Source organism: Canis lupus, chromosome 15 (genome assembly GCF_003254725.2).
Source record: "Canis lupus dingo isolate Sandy chromosome 15, ASM325472v2, whole genome shotgun sequence".
Classification (NCBI taxonomy): Eukaryota; Metazoa; Chordata; class Mammalia; order Carnivora; family Canidae; genus Canis; species Canis lupus.
The window spans coordinates 10,359,464-10,381,513 of record NC_064257.1 but is presented as its reverse complement, the minus strand read 5'-3'; the positions used below and the strand labels follow the sequence as shown (position 1 = coordinate 10,381,513).

At 36.4% G+C, this 22,050-nt stretch overlaps 1 protein-coding gene and 1 pseudogene across 5 annotated transcripts in view; both read right to left on the bottom strand.

Annotated features, from left to right (window-relative positions):
• FAF1 (Fas associated factor 1) overlaps positions 1 to 22,050 on the bottom strand; it is a 460,703-nt gene that overhangs the window by 325,825 nt on the left and 112,828 nt on the right. The window lies entirely within an intron of this gene.
• LOC125752572 (MICOS complex subunit MIC26-like) lies at positions 1,626 to 6,266 on the bottom strand (annotated as a pseudogene).

Genomic DNA, 22,050 nt, shown 5'->3' with positions numbered 1-22,050 from the left:
GATCCTGGAGACCCTGGATCGAGTCCCACATCAGGCTCCTTGCATGGAGCCTGCTTCTCCCTCTGCCTGTGTCTCTGCCTCTCTCTCTCTCTCTCTCTCTATGAATTAAAAAAAAAAAAAGTATTTGGAAAGGGGCGCCTGGGTGGCTCAGTCAATTAAGTGTCTGACTCTTGATTTTGGTTCAGGTCATGATCTCAGGGTCATGAAATCGAGTCCCATATCAGGCTCTGCACTGGGAGTGGAGCCAGCTTAAGATTCTCTCTGAAATTCTCCCTTTATTCCTCTCCACCCCCGAATGCTCTTTCTAAAGAAAGAAAGAGGGATCCCTGGGTGGCGCAGTGGTTTGGCGCCTGCCTTTGGCCCAGGGCGCGATCCTGGAGACCCGGGATCGAATCCCACGTCGGGCTCCCGGTGCATGGAGCCTGCTTCTCCCTCTGCCTGTGTCTCAGCCTCTCTCTCTCTGTGTGTTTGACTATCATAAATAAATAAAAATTAAAAAAAAATAAAGAAAGAAAGAAAAAAAGAGAAAGAGAGAGAGAGAGAGAGAAGAAAGAAAGAAAGAAAGAAAGAAAGAAAGAAAGAAAGAAAAATGAAAGAAGAAAAGAAAGAAAAGAAAAGAAAAGAAAAGAAAAGAAAAGAAAGGAAAGGAAAGGAAAGGAAAGGAAAGGAAAGGAAAGGAAAGGAAAGGAAAGGAAAGGAAAGGAAAGGAAAGGAAAGAAAAGAAAAGAAAAGAAAAGAAAGAATTAATTTGGAAAAAAACAAAACTCCCAATTGACCCAGCAGTCTCACTTCTGGGTATGTATCCAAAATAATTGAAAGCAGGTTCTCAAAGAGATGTTTGTATATTGATATTCATAGCGGCATGATTCACAATAGCCAAGCGGTGGAAGTAACCCAGATGCCCATCAATAGCAATGGATAAAGAAAATGTAGTATATACATACAATGAAATAGCATTCAGCTTCAAAAAAGGAAGTATCATCGCAGGCTATAACATGAATAAATCTTGAGGACATTACGGTAAGTGAAATAAGCCCCCAAAAATGTCAAACTTAAATAATGACAAATACTGTATGATTCTACTCATATGAAGTACCTAGGATAGTGAAATTTGTAGAAACAAAAAGTAGAATGGTAGTTATTACCAGGAGCTAGAAGGAGGGAAAAAAGGTAAAGTTGTAGATTAGTAGGTATAGAGTTTCAGTTTGGCAAGACGAAAACATTCTGGAGATCTATTTCACAACAATGTTAATGTATTTACACTATTGAATTGTATACTTAAAAATGATTAAGATAATATATTTTGTATTTAAACCATATTTTATATTTATTTTTTTTATATTTTATATTTAAAATCATATTTTTAAAGCCTTTGCAAAAGTCTCAGGAACAGATTAAGTTTACCTGAAATGAAGGATAGTGTGAACAAAGAAAAAAGCCTCGTGATGGAACCTTTAGAATTTCAACATTTAAGGAGTATTTAGGAAAAATGAAATCAGAGAAAAATACAACAGAACTATCAGAGAAGTAGGAGAAGATATATATAGACATCTGAGCCTCATACAAATCTCAGTTACAGTTACATATACACATTAACCAAATTTTTAATACTGAGGTTGGCCCTTAGGGAATTCAACAACTATGAGGATCTACAGTCATCAATAGAAAATGGATAAAAAGGAGATGGTATACAAACATTAATTTTTACATATTATTTTTATATATTTTCTAAGCAAAAAAAAACTACAATAACAATTCATGTTCAATTCTCTCTAATCTATAACCTACCATAATTTAACGGGGTCAACTATGGGATTTTTTTTTAATTCAGAATTTTAATTATGTACATAAATAGCAACATGAGAACCAGGAGCTCTAATGCTGGACATTATCTCTAGGTGAAAGGATTTCCGATTAGTCCACTGGTAGTATGGCATCACCCAAGATAACAAAGAAGCCTGGTATAGTTTTTCCTGAAGAAGAAAGCCAATTTACTACATTCAGTACTGACTTCTCTGCCATTTTTCTGTAGAAAATGCATGGAGTTTCCAATGTTTACCTATAACTGATTAAAATGGGAGAGCATGGAGCATTCTACTTATTTCCAGGTGAATTCTTCACATTTCCTGGCTTTTGAAAGTTCTCCTTCTACAAATCTTCTACGACTATGTATCCTCGTAAACCCCAGTCATATAATTTACCCCCCCCCCCCCGAGCCTGGACAAATACGATGGCTTGTTGCGGATAATTAAGAGAGGCAGCTAGTCCCATGAACCCAGGTGGATACACCAGCTTCTTTATTTTTGACCCTCTAGCCAAAAGAAGTCCAACAATGCCAGCGAAACCAATAACACCAAGTCTTGGAAAAAAGCCAGGAGGTGCATTTTGGAGATACTCATAGCTGTCTAACCCCCATTGAACTAAGCTCTGCATCTCGGGCTTTGTTTGTGAGTACATTTCCTGACACCAACTTGTATATGGCTCGCAGTAATGTCGGAGATGTGAAATGCTTTCTTCAAGCTGGGTCCTTGCTCCTCCACATATTTAGATTGACCCTCAGGAACCGAGTAGAGTGAAAGCTCATTAACCTTCACAGAAGTTTTGAGGTGAGTCCCTTTTAGGTGATGCATAGACTTTAAAGGTGAGCAGACTGGCTGGCCCCACAGACCTCCGAATTACCTTGAACATGTTGCTGACAGAGGTGGCTCTGGCCAACTATGGGATGTTCTATGCCTTGTAGTCTGGCAGATCTGTGTTCAAATCCTAGTTCTATCAAGAGTTTATGACCTGTGTGACTTTGGCCATGTTAATTTGACTACTCTAAGATTTAGTATCCCCATCTACAAAATGTAGTAATACCAACTTAACTCACAAGGTTATTTTAAGGATTAAATGAGATAATACAACAAAGTACTCTACAAATGTTAGCCACCATAATTATTCATCATATGAATATTTCATCATATATTGTTTTTGTTTTAGTCTATTTTGTTATGTACTATATATCACTGGTACATAAACACAAGCTTCATGCTGGGCTAGAAAGACAGATATATTGAAGTTCTGCTCCCAGTAATTCAAATTCAGGTGATCTAGAATGGGGTCCAGGTTTTTTCTTCCCCCCTCACAAGCTCAAGTGATTCTTAAGCACAGCCAGGTTTGGGAACAACTATAAATATTTTAGAGACCTATATAAAATATTTTATTCTGATATTACATATACAATCTATTAATTCCTTCTAAACCATTCATTATTTCATAAGTCACTTAAAGGCATAAATAGCTATAGGCACAGAAGTTATCTAAAAGCATAGATCCTTCAGAAACTCATGTTATTAAATATACCCAAAGTAAGGATGAAGGCTCTTAAGCCAGAAAGCCATTGTTTCCTAGCTCTATCATTTACTAGTTATGCATCATTTAATAGTTATGCAGGGGATCCCTGGGTGGCTCAGCAGTTTGGTGCCTGCCTTTGGCCGAGGGCGCGATCTTGGAGTCCCGGGATCAAGTCCCGCGTTGCGCTCCTGGCATGGAGTCTGATTCTCCCTCTGCCTGTATCTCTGCCTCTCTCTCTCTCTATCATAAATAAATAAATCTTTTTAAAAAAATAGTTATGCAATCTCAAGAAAGTTCTCTCTGGGGCAGCCCCAGTGGCGCAGCGGTTTAGCGCCGCCTGCAGCCCGGGGTGTGATCCTGGAGACCCGGGATCGAGTCCCACACATCAGGCTCCCTGCATAGTGCCTGCTTCTCCCTCTGCCTGTGTCTCTGCCTCTCTCTCTCTAGCTGTGTCTCTATGAATAAATAAATAAAATCTTTAAAAAAAAAAAAAAAAGAAAGTTCTCTCTGTCTCAGTTTTCTCATCAGTAAAATCGGAGTGATAACCCTCCTTTGTTCATTGGGAGTCTATGAAACTTATTAACACAAACTAAGTACTTAAATGGTATATGATAAATAATAAAATACTCAATGAAGCTGAACTGCTTTTATTCTAACATTTGTCATACCAAGAGTTTTACACTTTTTTTTAAAATTCCAGTATAATTAATGTACAGTGTTATATTAGTTTCAGGTGTACAATACGGGTGATTCAACATTCTATATATTACTCAGTGCACATCACAGTAAATATACTCTTAATCCCCCAACCCACCTTCCCTCTGACAAATTACCAGTTTATTCTCTATATTTAATAGTCTGCTTTTTTCTTTTTGTTGTTGTTGTTGTTTCTTAAATTCTACAATAAGTAAAATCATATGGTATTTGTCTTTCTCTGACTTCACTTAGCATCATGTCCTCTAGGTACATCCATGTTTGTCATACCAAGATTTATTCTTGTTTAAAATCACAAATAATTTTTAATCACAAAATTTTGAAAGGAATGGACACTTAAAAAATAGAAATTTTTCCACTCATAATATTTACCTATTGCAGACAACTTATTTCTGGAGATGTCTGCTCTTTTCACTATTTAAATAATGGTCTACAGTATCATCAAAATATTCTATCATTTACAGATAAGATGTCGAAACATCTTAGAAGTAGAAAAGTGAATAGTTTAACAGCCCTATAATTCTAAACTTAAATTTTTAACCTGTTTTTTCTAAATCAATCTATTACTATTTATTTTTGTAATAGAAAAGAATTATAATTGGCAACCCTAAAAGAGCTCCTAACAGCTAAATATTTAGTTTTAATAAGTAAAACAATTTAAGAAATGTAACTATTCCACAATCTGTTTTTTAGTCAAATGCAAAAAATGTTCACCAAGTCCTTCCAAGTAGGTATCACTATCAAAATAGCTCAACATGCAGTATCAGGACTCATACAGACCAAATCAAAGACAAATACAAGGCAGACCCTAAGATTAATAATGGTACCTGAGAGATTTACCCTCGTCAAACAAATATCTATGGATAAAAAACCAAATAGCAAACTGGGAAAACCATATAGCTAAGATCGAAAGTAACTGGCAATTAAGATCTCATTTACTAAAAGCAAAAATGAGGAAAGGTGGTTTCTGTGACAGTCACTTACTTCCCTTCTCCAAATTCTCTATCCATCCTAAGGAAGCATGGTGGTACTTAGACTTTGGTTAGTGTCACATAAAGACCTACTACAGGGATTCCTGCCTTTGGCCCAGGGCGCGATCCTGGAGACCCGGGATCGAATCCCGCGTCGGGCTCCCGGTGCATGGAGCCTGCTTCTCCCTCTGCCTGTGTCTCTGCCTCTCTCTCTCTCACTGTGTGCCTATCATGAATAAATAAAAATTAAAAAAAAAAAAAAAAGAATGGGATCCCTGGGTGGCGCAGCAGTTTGGCGCCTGCCTGTAAGAATACATTAAGCAGGAGAGGGCTACGTTCTTGGTCATTTCTCATGCGTGCAAGGAGCAGCGTGATGTTCACTGGTTCGAGAAGATCAGCAACATCATTAAGCAGTTCAAGCTGAGCTGCAGTAAATTAGCCGCTTCTTTCCAGAGCATGGAAGTTCGAAATTCTAAGTTCGCGGCCTTCATCGACATCTTCACCTCAAACACGTACGTAATGGTGGTTATGTCAAACCTATTGGTGGTTATGTCAAACCGTCGATCCCTTCCGCAGCTACTCTGATCAACATTCACAATGCCAGGAAACACTTTGAGAAGCTAGAGGGAGTGGATGGCCCCAAGCACAGCCTCCTGATGCGTTGAATATTGCCAAATGCTCTTTCTGAAGATGCTCAATTGCCTTCCCCACCCCCACGTTTTTGTTTTTTTTTAATATTCATAATGTCGTGTACTTAAAAGTGGGCTTTGAAATGTGTGCTGCTTACTACCTTCCACCTTTCTTCCCTACTCCCCGCCCCCCCGACTTTAAACCTATTTACTCAGTTATCCAGTAGAGCTTCGGGATAGCCTTTCTGAAAAGTTGGTATGGTGCAACACTAAAGTAGGTGGTGTGTGTGTGTGTGTGTGTGTGTGTGTGTGTGTGTGTGTGTTCTGATGACCTGGTTATAATAGATACACACATTAAAGCCTTTACAGTCTCTTCCTGTATTCCTTACAAGATTGCAAAGATGGAATGTTACTATTTTATCAGCAAGGTATTAAAATGCATTTATAAATCCTTCTTGGCTTCAATCATGAATAAACATTTGCTGCTAGCAATTAAAAAAACAAAAAAACCTGGGTGGCTCAGTAGGTTAAGCATCTGCCTTCAGCTCAGGTTATGAATCTGGGGTCCTAGGATGGGGCCCCGTATCAGGCTCCCTGCTGAGCTTCTCCCTCTCCCTGCTGCTCCCCCTGCTTGTGCTCTCTGCCACATAAACAAAATCTTTAAAACTTTTTTTAAAAAAGAATACATGAAAATGGCTGAATACAGAAAGTGTCTCTATCTCAATAAATGACAACACCATTCTTCCAGTTGATCCAGTCAAAAACCTTGGTGTTATCCTTGACTCCCTCTTTGCCATTTATTCACCAATTCTGATAGCTGAAATGTTAAAACACATTCAGAATTTGATCACATTGCACTGTTGCCATTCTAAGCCTCCATCTTCTCTCTCCCCTACTATTTCAATAGCCTCCTATTTCCTTGTTTTGCCCCTGCTTATCTTTCATGTATTCTCATTAGAGTGGCCATAATGAAGCTATTAAAATGTAAGTCAGGCCATGTCAATCTTCTACTCAAAATCTTCCACTTTTTACTCAGATAAAAAGACAACATCCTTAGTATGTCTTATTTCTGCCTCTCTCCTGTATTATCTAACTTCACCTCCTCTTCCTTTGGTGAGCCACTCCTGTCTTCTTAATGTTCCAGAAAAATGGAAGCCTGATTTCCCACTTCAAGGTATTTGTGGTACTATTCCCCCTGCTAGAAATGGCCTTGTCCCCAGATACATGGTGCATTTGCTAACTTCCTCCTCTAGATCTTCATTCAATTGTTACCCGCCCACCTTTTTCTAGAGAACTATAGAACCTCACCCAACATACTTTTATCTTCCTTGCCTATTTTTTCCCTTAGAAATGATCACCTTCTGACACACACTATTACTTATTTATATCATTTATTGTCTGTCTCCTCCTATGAAAATATAAGCACCATGAAGACTGAGATTCTTACTTGTTTGGTTCACTGCTATATTCCTACCACTGAGAAGAAAGCTTTGCATATAATAAATGCTCAATAAATATCTTCTGGTGAATTTATTAATGAAGTGTTAAGTGAATTAATCTTCATTAAATGTCTTTCTGGACTTAGAAGAATGAAGAGGGAAAAAGCATCTGTTACGTGCAAGAAATTACGTAAAATAATTACACATCATTACATGTTTCATTTAATCCTTACTCCATGAAGCAATCATAATGAAGAAATGACATTCTGTGAGATTAAGTGGTTTATCCAAGATCATACAGAGTAACATTCAAACTCAGACCTCTCTGACTCCTAGAATTCCCAATCTTTTCACCACAAAGCAATTTAGGGGACTTTTTCCTTGACAATAACATAGAGAAAAGAGTACACCTTGTGTTTCAGATGAACACAGTATAAATTTCTGTACTATACTAACAATACTAATATTTACTAACAATGCTAATATCCTTGGATCACTACCTCTATTTTGGAAACTGAGAATACATCTTTGATCTGTGTCTGTATGGGTGAAGGGAAGGTGTTGGCTGGGGTGAGCAGTTGTGGGTGAGGGGAGGAGTTTGACTACTACCATCAATATGATCATTCCTAGAAATGAACTACATTAAATTCCTGAGGCTATTCCAGACTAGAGCTATCCAACAGAACTTTCAGCAATGATGGAAATATTTTATATCTGCATTGGATAATACACTAACCACTAGTCTCATATGGCTACTGATCACTTGAAGTACAGCCAGTGTGACCTAGGAACTGAATTACAATTTAATGATTAGCATAATTATTAAATTAATCATTTAATTTAAATTCAAATACCCATATAAGGGTAGTAACATCTATACTGGATGTATCTATATACACTGTTCTAGACTCTCCATTCCACTTCAGCCATCTCCTTTACGTCACTCACTAGCTCACTTGTAATACTTTGATCCACTTCAGATGATGACACTGCATATAGGGCAAAGTTCTTTTCCCAAAACTGTCCCAAAGGAAAAAGGAAATTATTCTATAGTTGAGTCCTTACAACTAATTTATTTTTGAAGAAAAAAAAGCTGTTCACAAGACATAGGATCTAAAACAACTTCAGGCGATACTAGTTTTGGATACTGAAAACATTCCCTGATGAAATCAGTTTAAAAAGATGGCAAAGAAGTTCAGCACAGATCTCCTAAATTTTATTTTAGTGGTGAGGGATGGGGGGAGAGGAGGAGATAATAATTTCACAATTAGAACTTTAGATGCCATTATAAACAAGCCTATTAAAGATTAGGTTTGAAAGGGTTTCACTGTAGAGCTCAAGAATAGCAAATGAGTTCTTGTGACTTGAGATTAAAATTCCCAGGAAAAGTGCCACATCCAGGTTTTTAAAATGCTCTACAAACCACTTAAAAATTTAATATCAGGGCAGCCCAGGTGGCTCAGCAGTTTAGCGCCTGCCTTCGGCCCAAGGCGTAATCCTAGAGTCCCAGGATAGAGTCCCACATCAGGCTTCCTGCATGGAGCCTGATCCTCCCTCTGCCTGTGTCTCTGCCTCCCCCACCCCTCTCTCTCTCAAGAATAAATAAATAAATAAAACCTTAAAAAAAATTAAAGATCATGTACTCTGAAAAACTGACTTACTTTGGTAATGAGGAAAACACCCATGTTTTAAAATGCATGTGAAGGGTCTGAATAATGTTTCATGAAGCAAGTATAAAAAAAGGATACTCTAAGGCAATATTTTATATTATATAATTTAAAATCTGTACGTATAATTTAAGAAGCTAAGCTTAATAGCTATTTCTTCTACAAGCTTAAAAAAAAGTTTATGTATCCAGGCTGTTCAAAAATATTTTCATTATCTTGTCATTGAGAACCATCTTACATTTAGACATGTACAATAAATTCTTATTTTTATTTTAAAAGCAGCTAGATTCCAGCCAGTAGTCACAAGGTCCAATTCAAGTCTCTCTTCATCCCCCAAGCATTCTCAATCATTTTCACTCTCTTTTTTTTTTTTTTAACTTTTTATTTATTTATGATAGTCACACAGAGAGAGAGAGAGAGAGGCAGAGACACAGGCAGAGGGAGAAGCAGGCTCCATGCACCGGGAACCCGATGTGGGATTCGATCCCGGGTTTCCGGGATCGCGCCCTGGGCCAAAGGCAGGCGCCAAACCGCTGCGCCACCCAGGGATCCCTCATTTTCACTCTCTTAATTTTTATTGCCTAAACCTACTTAAAAACACTTAGTTTATACATATTATATTTTATCTTATAGTATTTATGCTTTTTTCCCTCATCTATGTGGTGTTTTTTTTTAATCCTCAGAGTCTAAGCTCACACAGGCAAGAGCCATGAATTACTTCTTTGCCATTCACCATAGCACTTAGAGCTGAGTGATTTCTAGGAGACAGAGGAAAGGTATGAATCTAGTGCTTCAAAAATCTAAGGAATGACAAAACAAAATTGCCCTCAATCTACTATACAATAGATTTGCAGGACAATAACCTCAAGGTCAATAAATTTGAGCAACTCGTACAAGATCAGCACTACTAAATTGCAGGTTCTTTCCAATTCTGAATTGTTGATCCTTTACTGATTACCATGAGTGAGTGATGGTAAGTAATATATAAGTAAGTCCTCATGTTACTCGAAAAGTACATCTCCCCGAGGATGGGAGGAAGTGACACGAACTGAGGGACATGTCTCTTGGCGTCTCACTCTCAGGGTGACTGACTTTACTGACTGACTTTACTGACTGATTACTTTCCAATTCTGAATTGTTGATCCTTTACTGACTGGTTACCATCTGGTATGCACAATGTTAAAAAATTATAACACCTTCCCCACACTACTACCCTCACCCCCTCCTCCACTCTTCTTACTGCCGCCACCAGATGGTATGAAAGGCAGAAGAAAGGAAGATGGAGAAGGAAAGATAGTAATAGTTACTGGCAGTGAAGAACATATGTGTGTCCAGGGCACACAATTTCATGGTAAATTCATTAGTGTCCACTTTGGAAATGTCTTGGGTACTAATAAATAGATAACATAGATTAATATTAAATAGATTAATATTTCTACTCAGAAAAGAATCATAATTAACAGAAGATAAGGGATCACAAATAATTAAGGTCTATCCATAAGCAGTATGAATCATTTCATTTATTATCCTGCCACACCAATAAAGGGAAAAGGTTCCAGGCTGCTGAGAACCAAAAATTGAGTAAATCCAAATCTTTTCTTCAGTGCTTAACATCATCAGGGGACAGGAACAAAATATATAGAGAACATAGTATAGCAATTAATAATTCCAATTCTAGAGCCACAGACTTAAGTTCAGATAAGAAGTCTATCATTGACAAAATGTGTCATTTTAGACAAGTTAATATACAAAATGGAAGGTGATAATAATACTTATTTTTAGAATGGTTTTGAGAATTAATAAGAAAAATGGCTACCAACTACTTAGGATAAGACCTAACGTATGGAAAGTAGCCAATATGCTTATTTTTTATTTGAAGTAGGAGAGGCTGAGGTTTTCCGTTTGGTTTTGATGCTCTGGGCAAAGCAATTTCAGGTAATAAGAGTGTTAGACTGGACGTCAGGAGACTTGAATTTATGCCCTGGCTTTCTCAATAACTTTTCTTTGACCTTGGCCAATTTCCTCATCTCCTTGGGCCTTTATGTTACCAAATCTGTAAATATAAAGGGGCTGGGTTAAATAATCTTGTATTATTCAGCATTCTCCAGAGAAACAGAACTAACATGGTATGTGTGGTATGTATATGTTTGTACAGAGGAAAAGAAGAAAGGAATTGATTTTAAGGAATTGGCTAATCCAATTAGGGAGGCTGGTAAGTCCAAAATCTACAGGGTGGGTCAGACGGCTGAAAACCTAGGGATGAACCAATGTTACAGTTCATGTATGAAAGCCATATACAAAAGAATTCCCCCTTGCTCAGGAAGAGTCAATCTTTTGTTCTAGTAGGCCTTCAACTATTTGGACAAGGCCCACCCACATTATAAAGGGCAGCTTGCTTTACTCAAAGTTTACCTGTATCAGGAAAGAGGTCAAGGTGTTGGATATAAAAGAATGAACAAAAAGAGTCATAGCCACTGAAACTATAAAACTCCTAGGGAAAAAGATAGAGTAAAAGCTTTGTGAGACTGGATCTGGCAATGATTTCCCAGCTATCAGACCAAAAATATCAGCAAAAAAGTCCAAAAGGGGGGGACAGAGGGGAAGGATACATGAAACTAAAATTTCTGTGCATCAAAGGACACAATCAACATAGTGAAAAGACAACCTATAAAATGGGAGACAGTACTTGCAAATCATACCCCTGATCCTACAACTTGGTAACAAAAGATCAAATAATTCAATTTAAAATTGGCAAAGGACTTAAACATACATTCCTTCAAAGATGATCTACTAATGGCCAATGAGCAAATGAAAAGACTCTCAACATCACTCACTACCCATCACAGAAATGCCCATCAAAATTGCAATGAGAAAAAAAAAAAAAAAACTGCAATGAGATACCTCACACCCATTAGGATGGCTACTACAAAAATTAATTAATTAATTAATTAATTAATTGAATTTTAAAAAGTGTTGGCAAGGATTTGGAAATATTGGAGCCCTTATGCCCTGCTGATGGGACTATAAGATAGTGTAACCACTGTGAAAAACACTAAGGACAGTCCTCAAAAATTAAAAATAGAACATATGATTCAATGATTCCAATTCTGGATATACATCCAAAAGAATTGAAAGTTAGGCCTCAAAAAGATACTTGCACACGTTTCTCAGCAGCACCTTTTGCCACAAACAAGAGGTGGAGGCAACTCAATCACCACTGATAAATGAATGGATAAGGAAAATGTCTTACATACATACAATGGATTATTATTCAGCCTCAGAAAGGAAAGAAATACTGTCACAGTCTGCAACATGGATAAACCTGGAGAACATTATGCTAAATAAAATAAACAAGTCACAAAGAAATACTGTATGAATCCACTTATCTGAGGTATCTAAAATAGTCAAATTCATAGCAACAGAAAGTAGAATGGTGGTTATCAGGCAGGGTCAGGATGGGTGGAGTGGTGGAGGGGGAGATAATTGTTAATCAGTATAAAGTTTCAGTTTTACAAGATGAGAAAGTTCTGGAGATGTGTTTCATAACAACGTGAATACTTGTAACACTGTTGAACTATATACTTAAAAATGGTTAAGATGATAAATTTTGTTATGTGTGTTTTATCACAATAAAACAAAATGCATTTAAAAAAAGATTTCTGAGGCTCCTGGGTGACTCCGTGTTTGAGCATCTGCCTTTGACTGAGGTCGTGATCCTGGGGTCCTGGGATTGAGTCCTACATCAGGTTCCCCGTGGGGAACTTGCTTCTCCCTCTGCCTATGTCTCTGCCTCTCTCTGTGTCTCTCATGTATAAATAAATAAAATCTTTTTAAAAAAATGATTTCTGCCAAGAAAGGATGAAAGAAAGGGAAAGAGGATTAAAATAAATATTCTGAGAGCAGTTTCCTTCCTGAAATGTCAATAATGTATAAATTTTAAACACATTAGCAGATTCTTATATTGGTTAATTGATAGTATTTTTTAATACCGGGTTCTTGTCAAAAGCAGGTAAAAAACAATTAGTAATGAATACATGATAGACCACTTAACTATAAAGGCTAACTGCTCCTTACTTTGAATAGGTCTCCAATAATCCTTCTGTGATTTCTAATATTCCTCAGCACTCTTAAAATTTCTCTCATACCAGACACCTGGGTGGCTCAGTTGGTTAAGTGTCTGGCTTCAGCTTATGTCATGATCTCAATGTTAGGTTCCCTGCTCAGAGGGGAGTCTCCTTCTCCCTAGTCCTCTGCCCCTCTCCCCATGCTCTTGCTCTCACTCTCTCAAATAAATAAATGAATAAATATATGAAATGTTACAGGTAATAAATAAGCAATAAACATATAAATAAATATGTCATCAGTTTCCAACAAGGAAAAGTAACCAATACCAGAATCAATAGAGGGACTTCAATAAGGAAAATTACTTTAAGAATATTGGAAGAACTAAAGTAGTTGAAAACATTATGCTAAGTGAAAGAAGGCTGACACAAAAGGTTAAATAGTGTATAATTCCTTTTATATAATATATCCACAACAGGAAAATCCAGAGAGACAGAAAGCAGATTAAAGGTTACCAGGGTGTGGAAGGAGTGGGGAAAGTGAATGGGGAAGAATTACTTCATGAGTCTGGGTGTTCTCACTGGGTAATGAAAAAGTTTTGAAACCAGAGTAAGCTGGCAAATACACCACACTGGGAATATACTAAAGACCAATGAATTGTGCACTTTTACATGGTTAATAACATGTTAATTCTACTTCAATTTTTTTTAAAAAAGTCTATGTGAGGCAACCTAGCAATAAGCAACAAAAGGAAGTCCCTACTACCCCAACAAGAGTTGAGAGACCAAAGAAGAAAATAATTTAATACAGTCTATAAGCCAAGGCTACCCAGTAAGAATGGAGACCATGGAGAGAGGCTGCCCAGGGAGAGATGGAACTCTGGAAGGAGCCAGAAACAACAAGAAATTGAATCACTAACCGAAGACTCCAAAGAAATAGGAAGAGAAGAGTAGAAATAGCCTAGTATCTCACTCTCCAATCTCTTCACACTGCCTGTCATAAGATGATGGCTGAAAGTCAGATGGCAAGAGAGCTTTGGGGGAACTAAAAAGCATATACGGGTAGCTTATATGGGTGTATATATATACCCATATATATATATATACACACATATATATATATGGGTATATATATGTAGCTTATATGGGTCAGCCCCTTAACTCAGAACAGAGCAAGAGACAGCTGGGAAATTGGCAAATGATGAGTACAACCATAAACTAAACTAAGCAATACAGAATAAAAAAAACACAGTGCTATGACAGAAATATCTGTGATCAAGAAAAACCCTCTGAAGAGGTTAAATATTTGTTTATTCATGAGAGACACAGAAAGAGAGGCAGAGACATAGGTAGAGGGAAAAGCAGGCTCCCCATGCATCTCAGTCAGTTAACACATCTGCCTTCTGCTCAGGTCATGATCTCAGGGTCCTGGGATTGGGCCACAAGCCAGACTCCCTACTCAGCAAGGAATCTGCTTCTCCCTCTTCCTCTCCTGTTCCCCCTGCTTGTGCTCTCACTCTCTCTTTCTGTCAAATAAATAAATAAACAAATAATAAAATAAAATAAAATAAAATAAAATAAAATAAAATACAGGAAAGGGAAAAATAGATGTTTCAAACAAACTAAACCTGGAAGAGTTTGCCCCCATGAGATCTGCACAAGTTCAAACTCTATATACTATAGTAGAAGGAAAATAATCCCAAATTGAAAACAGAAATGAAAAAAGGAAGAAAATGGGAGGAAATGTAGGTAAATCTAAATGAAAACTGACTGCATAAAACAATGGTAACAGTAATTTATGATGTTTAAAATTTTTCTACAAAACTAAAGTACCTAATAATAAACAGTATATAAGATGAGAGGAATATAAATGGAAAATAAATAGTTCTTAAGATCCTTACAATGTATTAATATTAGAATTTGAGGAGTCAAATATCCATTGTCTAATTTCCAAAGAAATTACCAGAAGATTTTTAAAGACTATATAATTACCAAATGGGAAGAGGAAAGGCATATGAAGGAGTAACAAATATAACCAATGTAACAGAAGGAGGAAAACAGAACATTTAACAAGTGGAATGACCACAAGGCACATCACATTATTTATTTTGCCCTACGTATATGAGTAATTACATTAAATCTGGATGTTGAAAATGATAAACTTGAAAACCAAAGATTAAATGGGTTGAAGATGACTCATCAACCAGCTGTATGTTATTATTAAGAGATACATTAAAATATAAGGACACAGAAAGGTTAACTATAAAGGGTAAAAAGAGATATACCAAGAAAACACTAGCCAAAAGAAAGCTGGTATACCTATATTAATATTAAACAAAACAGAATATAAAGCCAAAAATTACTAGAGAATAATATAATAAGGGAAAAGGTTCAATCTGCTAGGAAGTTATAATAATTCTATATTTGCATATATCTAATAATATAGCCTAGAATGAACAAATAACATTATCCATAAAAATTAACAAATACACAATCTTTACTGGAGGTTTTGATATATCATGTTCAGTAATTGATAGAACAAGCAAACAAAAATAAGTTAAGATTTAGAAGATCTGAACAACGTAAAATATTTGATCCAATAGACATATAAATACTATACCCAAGAATTACAAAGTGAACATACTTCTAAAAACACAGAAAATAAATAAATTGGACCACAAATTAGGTCATTTTTTTAAAGATTTTATTTATTTATTCATGAGAGACACAGAGAGAGAGAGAGAAAGAAAGAGAGAGAGAGAGAGAGAGAGAGAGAGGCAGAGACACAGGCAGAGGAGGAAGCAGGCTCCATGCAGGGAGCCTGATGTGGGACTCCATCCCAGGTCTCCATGATCAGGCCGTGGGCTGAAGGTGGCGCTAAACCGCTGAGTCACCCGGGCTTGCCCACAAATTAGGTCATTAAGCAATGTATTAGTTATCCACTTTATAATAAATTAGTACAAAATAAGGAGTTTAAAATAATAAATGCTGATCATCTCATAGTTTCTATTGATCAGCAACTTAGGCATAGCTTAGCTGAGATCTCTGCTTCATGGTCTCTCACAGACTGCAACTGATGTGTCTACCAGAGTTGGGATCTCGTCCAAAGGTTCAACTACAGAAGAATTTCCCCCTTTACAGGCTCATTTATTTGGTTTTAGGCATGAATCCATTACTTTTGGGCTGTTGGAGTTCTTTGCCACTATTCCTCACCAACACAGTAACTTGCTTCATCAGAGCTAGCAAGGGAGAGAGTTTCTAGCAAGAAGTTAAATCCTATGTAACTTAATCAAAGAAATGATATCTCATCACTACTTTGTTGTACAGACAGTCCCCAAGTTAAGATGATTCGCTTATAATTTTTTGATTTTATGATGGTGCAGAAGCAATACACATTCAGTAGCAATCGTATTTCAAGCTTTGAATTTTGATCTTTTCCTGAGCTAGTGATATACAGTACAGTACTATCTTGTGAGGCCAGCAGCAGCAATCCACAGCTCCCATTCAGCTATACAATCGCAAGGTTGTGATTACACTTACAACCATTCTGTACACACACAACCATTGTTTTTCACTTTCAGCACAGTATTCAATAAATTACATGAGATATTCAACATTTTACTATAAAATATACTTTGTGTTAGGTGATTTTGCCCAAATGAAGGTTAATCTAAGTTTCTGAGAGTGTTAAGGTAGGCTAGGCTAAGCTATGCTGTTGGGCAGATTAGGTGTATTGAGTGCATTTTCAATTTATGGCATTTTCATCTTACAATATTTGATTGGCACATAAGTCAAGGAAGATCTGTATCATAGTGGTTAAAATTAAGTCACAGATCCCACTCACAAGTGAGGGAAGAGTATTAAACAAGTGCATGAATATGCAGACCTAGGAATCACCGGAAGCCATCTTAGAATTAGCCTGTCACAGAAAATATCAATAAGTTGCAAAGGACTGAAATCATACAAAGTGTACTCTCCCAAACTAATATAATACTGTATGTTACCTATGCTGAATTAATTATTCATACTGCTATAATTATAGCACAAAATATTAACATTTAAAAATCATGTTTGAGGGGCAGCCTGGGTGGCTCAGCGGTTTAGCACCGCCTTCTGCCCAGGGTGTGATCCTGGAGACTCAGGATCGAGTCCCACATAGGGCTCCCTGCATGGAGCCTGCTTCTCCCTCTGCCTGTGTCTCTGCCTTTCTCTTTCTCTCTCTCTCTCTCTCTCTCTCTCTCTCTCTGTCTCTCATGAATAAAGAAATAAAATCTTTAAAAAAATGTTTGGAATTTTATACATACACTTATATCCATTAGAATTCTAAATACATCCATGTGAATTGTAAATGAATATTTGTGAATTTGTTTATTTCCAATCCTGATTAAACTCTCCATGTGTCATGTAATAATGTATTTCTAAAAAATTCTTGACTGATAACTGAAATAACTGAATCTCCTACACATCTGTTCTACTGTCTGTTTCTCTCGGTTTTCAGTAAAATTTTTACTTAGGGCATGCCTTATTATTTTTTACTGAGTAGATCAATGGGAACGAAACACTGAGAAATCTATTTGAGGTTCAACTGATTTTTCCTTCTGGAGGACATCTAGGCAAAAAGATAAATCATCTTATTGTAGTCAGAGATTGAGATGATTCAAAATTGGGCCTCATTTCTTCTGAGTGCTGATCTGCTTAGAGTTTTCCCTTACTCTTTAGGTGTATCCCTACAAGGTACCAAAATGAAACTGGGGTGTTTACCAGAGCTCTTTGAAAGGACCTGACCTGTACTCTCTCTCTCATTCCTCTCATCCCCAACACTGTGAAATTATGTCAATAAGAACTGAATAATAAAACTGAAGTAAAGAACTTTGTAGGGATCCCTGGGTGGCGCAGCGGTTTGGCGCCTGCCTTTGGCCCAGGGCGTGATCCTGGAGACCCAGGATCGAATCCCACATCGGGCTCCTGGTGCATGGAGCCTGCTTCTCCCTCTGCCTGTGTCTCTGCGCCTCTCTCTCTCTCTGTGACTATCATAAATAAATTAAAAAAAAAAAATTTAAAAAAAAAAAAAAGAACTTTGTAGATGGGTTTAATGTCAGATTAGACTTAATTGAAGAGATAATTAGTGAATATGAGATAAATCATAAGAAAATTATCCAAGTGAAGCATGGAGAGACAAAAGAATGGAATAATGACTAAAAGACACATGGGAAATAGTAAAAGATATGATACATATGTAATTAGATTCCAGACTCAGAAGATAGAGCAAGAAAGACAGAACTTTTATAAAAGGGACAGTACTAATATTTCCTAAAATTGACGGACATCAAAAGCCATATTAAATAAACCCTAAGAACTCCAGACAAGATAAAAAGAAAGCCATACTTAGCACATATTAGCTAAATCGCTGAAAAACATAAGAAATAGTGAAAGGGACCATAAGGGAAGGGGGGAAACTGAGAGGTGAAAAATTAGACAGGAAGAGAGAAACCATGAGAGACTTCTAACTCTAGGAAACAGAGTTGCAGAAGGGGAGGTGTGGGGGGACAGGGTTACTGGGTGATGGGGATTAAAAGAGGGCATACAATGAGATGAGCACTGGGTGTTATACTTTATGCTGGTAAATTGAATTTAAATGAAATTTTTAAAAATCGCTGAAAACCAAAGAAAGAGAAAATCCTAAAAGCAGCCAAAGAGGAAAAGGTTTACCATCTGAGAGCAAAAATAAACTCAACAGCTGCTTTCTTCACAGAAACAGTGGAAGCCAAAAGAAAATGTTTTCAAACTAATAAAAAAATAAATAAACTTTCTTAACCTATAATTCTATTTCCAGGAAAAAATATATATACATATATACTCTTTAAAAATGAATTTAAAGGGAACCCTGGGTGGCGCAGCGGTTTAGCGCCTGCCTTTGGCCCAGGGCGAGATCCTGGAGACCCGGGATCGAGTCCCACATCGGGCTCCCGGTGCATGGAGCCTGCTTCTCCCTCTGCCTGTGTCTCTGCCTCTCTCTCTCTCTCTCTCTCTCTCTCTCTCTCTGTGACTATCATAAATAAATAAAAAAATTTTTTTAAAAAAAATTTTTTTTAAATAAAATAAAAATGAATTTAGAAAAAAATAAAGTGAGATAAAGACATTTTGAAAACATATTTAAAACGAGAATTTTTTGTTAATATACTCACACAATAAAACAAAAACTAAAAGATGTTTTTCAAGAAGAGAAATAGCATGAGACGAAAGGAAGAAAATGCACAGAGGAATAAAAAAGCAACAGAAAAGGTATATAGAAAGTAAATCTAAATGCATACTGACATTATAAAACAATAACAATGTCTCATAGGACATCAAATACATACAGAATTAAAACATTTAAGAAAATATATAAAACTTAAAAAACAATAAATAGATGTTAAGTGTTGTTCTAATGTCCTTGTTTTGTCTGACAAGTAGTATAACTTTTCACTTATATTAGGTTTTAAAAAATAAGGGGCACATATTTAACCTCTAGCATAAATCATGTTAAGAATAAGGAATATATAATAAACAAATATTGTATATCCTTGGCAGGACACAAGTTATGGTATAAAAGTTACTCACTTCCCTATACACCAGCAATGAACAATTCTAATTTGAAATTAAAATCCGTATCATCTACATGAGCACCCCAAAAATTATATATTTAGGTCTATATATAACAAAATTCCAGGGTCAGACACTTTAATAATGAATTATACCAAACATTTAAGGATGAAAACATCAATCTCACATAAACTCCTCCAGAAAAAGAGAGAGCTACATTTCTGAACTTGACCTATGAGTGATGTTGCCAGATAAAATACAGGATGCCAAATTAAATGTGAATTTCAGAAAAGCAATAAATATTTTTAGTATAAATATACATGAGATTTTTATTTACTAAACCCAGCAACCCTGTATGAAACCAGAGAAGCTTCATATCAAAATATGTTAACATTACAAGAAAAGAAAATCATATGCCAGTTTCTCTTACAAACACAGAGGCAAAATTCCTAAATTAAATAAAACATCAGTAAAGTACATCCATAATTAAATGAAAAATAATATATAACACTCAAATTATCAACCAGTGTAATTCACAACATTTACAGAATAAAGGAAGAAATTTTCTATGGCCATTTTCATCTATGCAGGGCAAGTACTTAATAAACCTCAATATCAATTACAATTTCTAAAAGATAATTAGAAAAAAAAGAGTAGAGAGAAATTTCCTTAACTTCATAAAGGGCTGCTACATGAAAACCTACAAGTAACATCACTTTTAGTTTAAACAGTGAAATCTCTGTCTGTAAGATTGGGACTAATTCAAGAACGCTCTCTAGGACCACTTCTTTCAACACTATACCAGCAGTCTGAAGCAGCAAATATGCCAGAAAAAGAAATTCAATGTATTGAAAAAAACTAATGAAAAGTTAAAAACACACCATTTATAACACTATCACAAAAGTTTAAGTATCTAGAGACTATCTAATGAAAAAGTATGAGACTATGACAAAAAGAAACAGAAAAGCATACTAAGAGACACTGAAAGTGATAAAAATGAATTGATACTCTGTGTTTGTGGATTTAAAGATTTTACACTGTAAAGACATGATACTTCTCTTTCAGATTCATCTTATCAAATTCATTCTCAAATTCAATATAATCTCAATTACAATTCTGGCAGATTATTTGGTATGAATTGATAACCTGATGATAAATACATATATGAATATGCAAAAATCAAGAACAGCTAAGACAATCTTGGAAAGGACAAAGCTTAAAAATAAACGCCCCCACCAGATTATAAAGACTTTTTAAAAATTTACAGTCTATAAAAAAGGGTAATACTTAAGCAAGGAAAAACAAATAAAGCAATGGAACTGTTAATAGTTGAGAAACAAACTCACACATATAGGAAAACTTCGTTTATGATAAACATAGCACTACAGAGAAGTAAGGAAAGAACAGTCTTTTCAGTAAATTGTAGCAGGTTAAGTGGATATCCATGACAAAAACAAAAAAAAACTTAAACCTATCTCATACAACCACAACAATCAACTCCAGATAAATTACAACTCTAAATATAAAAGACAAAGGCAGTTAAGCTTCTCAAGAAAATGTCTAGAAAACCATCCTCATGAGTTTGGACTAGGCAGAGATTTCTTTAAAACATGAGACACAAAAAGCAAATTCAATAAAGGAAAAGATTAATAAATGGAGCTACATTAAAATTAGTCTTTCCTCCTCGTTAAAGACTCTTTAAGGGAAAAAAGGCAAGCCTCAGAATGGAAGAAGATACAACAGATACAGCAGAGTTCCTACCCAAAAAACATAGAACTCCTTGCAAATCAACAGGAAAAAGACACATACTCCAATAGAGAACGAAGAGATTTTTTTTTAAGATTGTTTATTTATTAATGAGAGACACACAGAGAGAGGCAGACATAGGCAGAGGGAGAAGCAGGCTCCATGCAGGGAGCCTGACGCAGGACTCAATCCTGGGACCCCAGGATCACACCCTGAGCCAAAAGGAGATACTCAACCACTGAGTCACCCACTTAGTCTTGCCCCAAAGACTAAGAAATTTAAATGGGTACTCAGAAGGGAGCACACTCGAATGACCCCTAGTAATCAAGGGAAGTAGAAATTAAAACCACAATGAAATGCCTTTACATGTCCAAGAAAAGGATAAAAATAAAAAGGTGACAATACCGAATACTGGCAAGGATAGAGAGCAACTGGAACTCTCACACTCTGCCCACAGTAACATAAGTCATGTAACCACTTCTGCAAAAGAGGTAGTGTGATAGTCATAATGTGGAAGGGAGAAGAAAAGGAGGTGTACTACTGCAAGAAGCTGTAGTCTAATATGAAGGTGAAAAGCAGAACCTAACCAGTCAGGAAAGGTCTGTTGTTTGGTAGTACAGAATACACACACAAAAAAAGGGTACTATCCTTTAACTACTTATTCACTGAAGACTCACAATTTGGCTTTCACACTGTAACCTACTACGAAATACCAAAATTGTGTGCTATAAGCCATAAATTGATTGACCCTCAAATAAGCGACCTCTCATTACAGCCTAACCTCAACAGTGCTGACACCATTTGCTGTGTTCCCCAACACATTCCACAAGAGGAAAACAGGCAGGTGTGCCAGGGTAAGTAGGAAACTGAGACTGCTGCTCAGAATTAAAGGCAGTAAAAGGCAA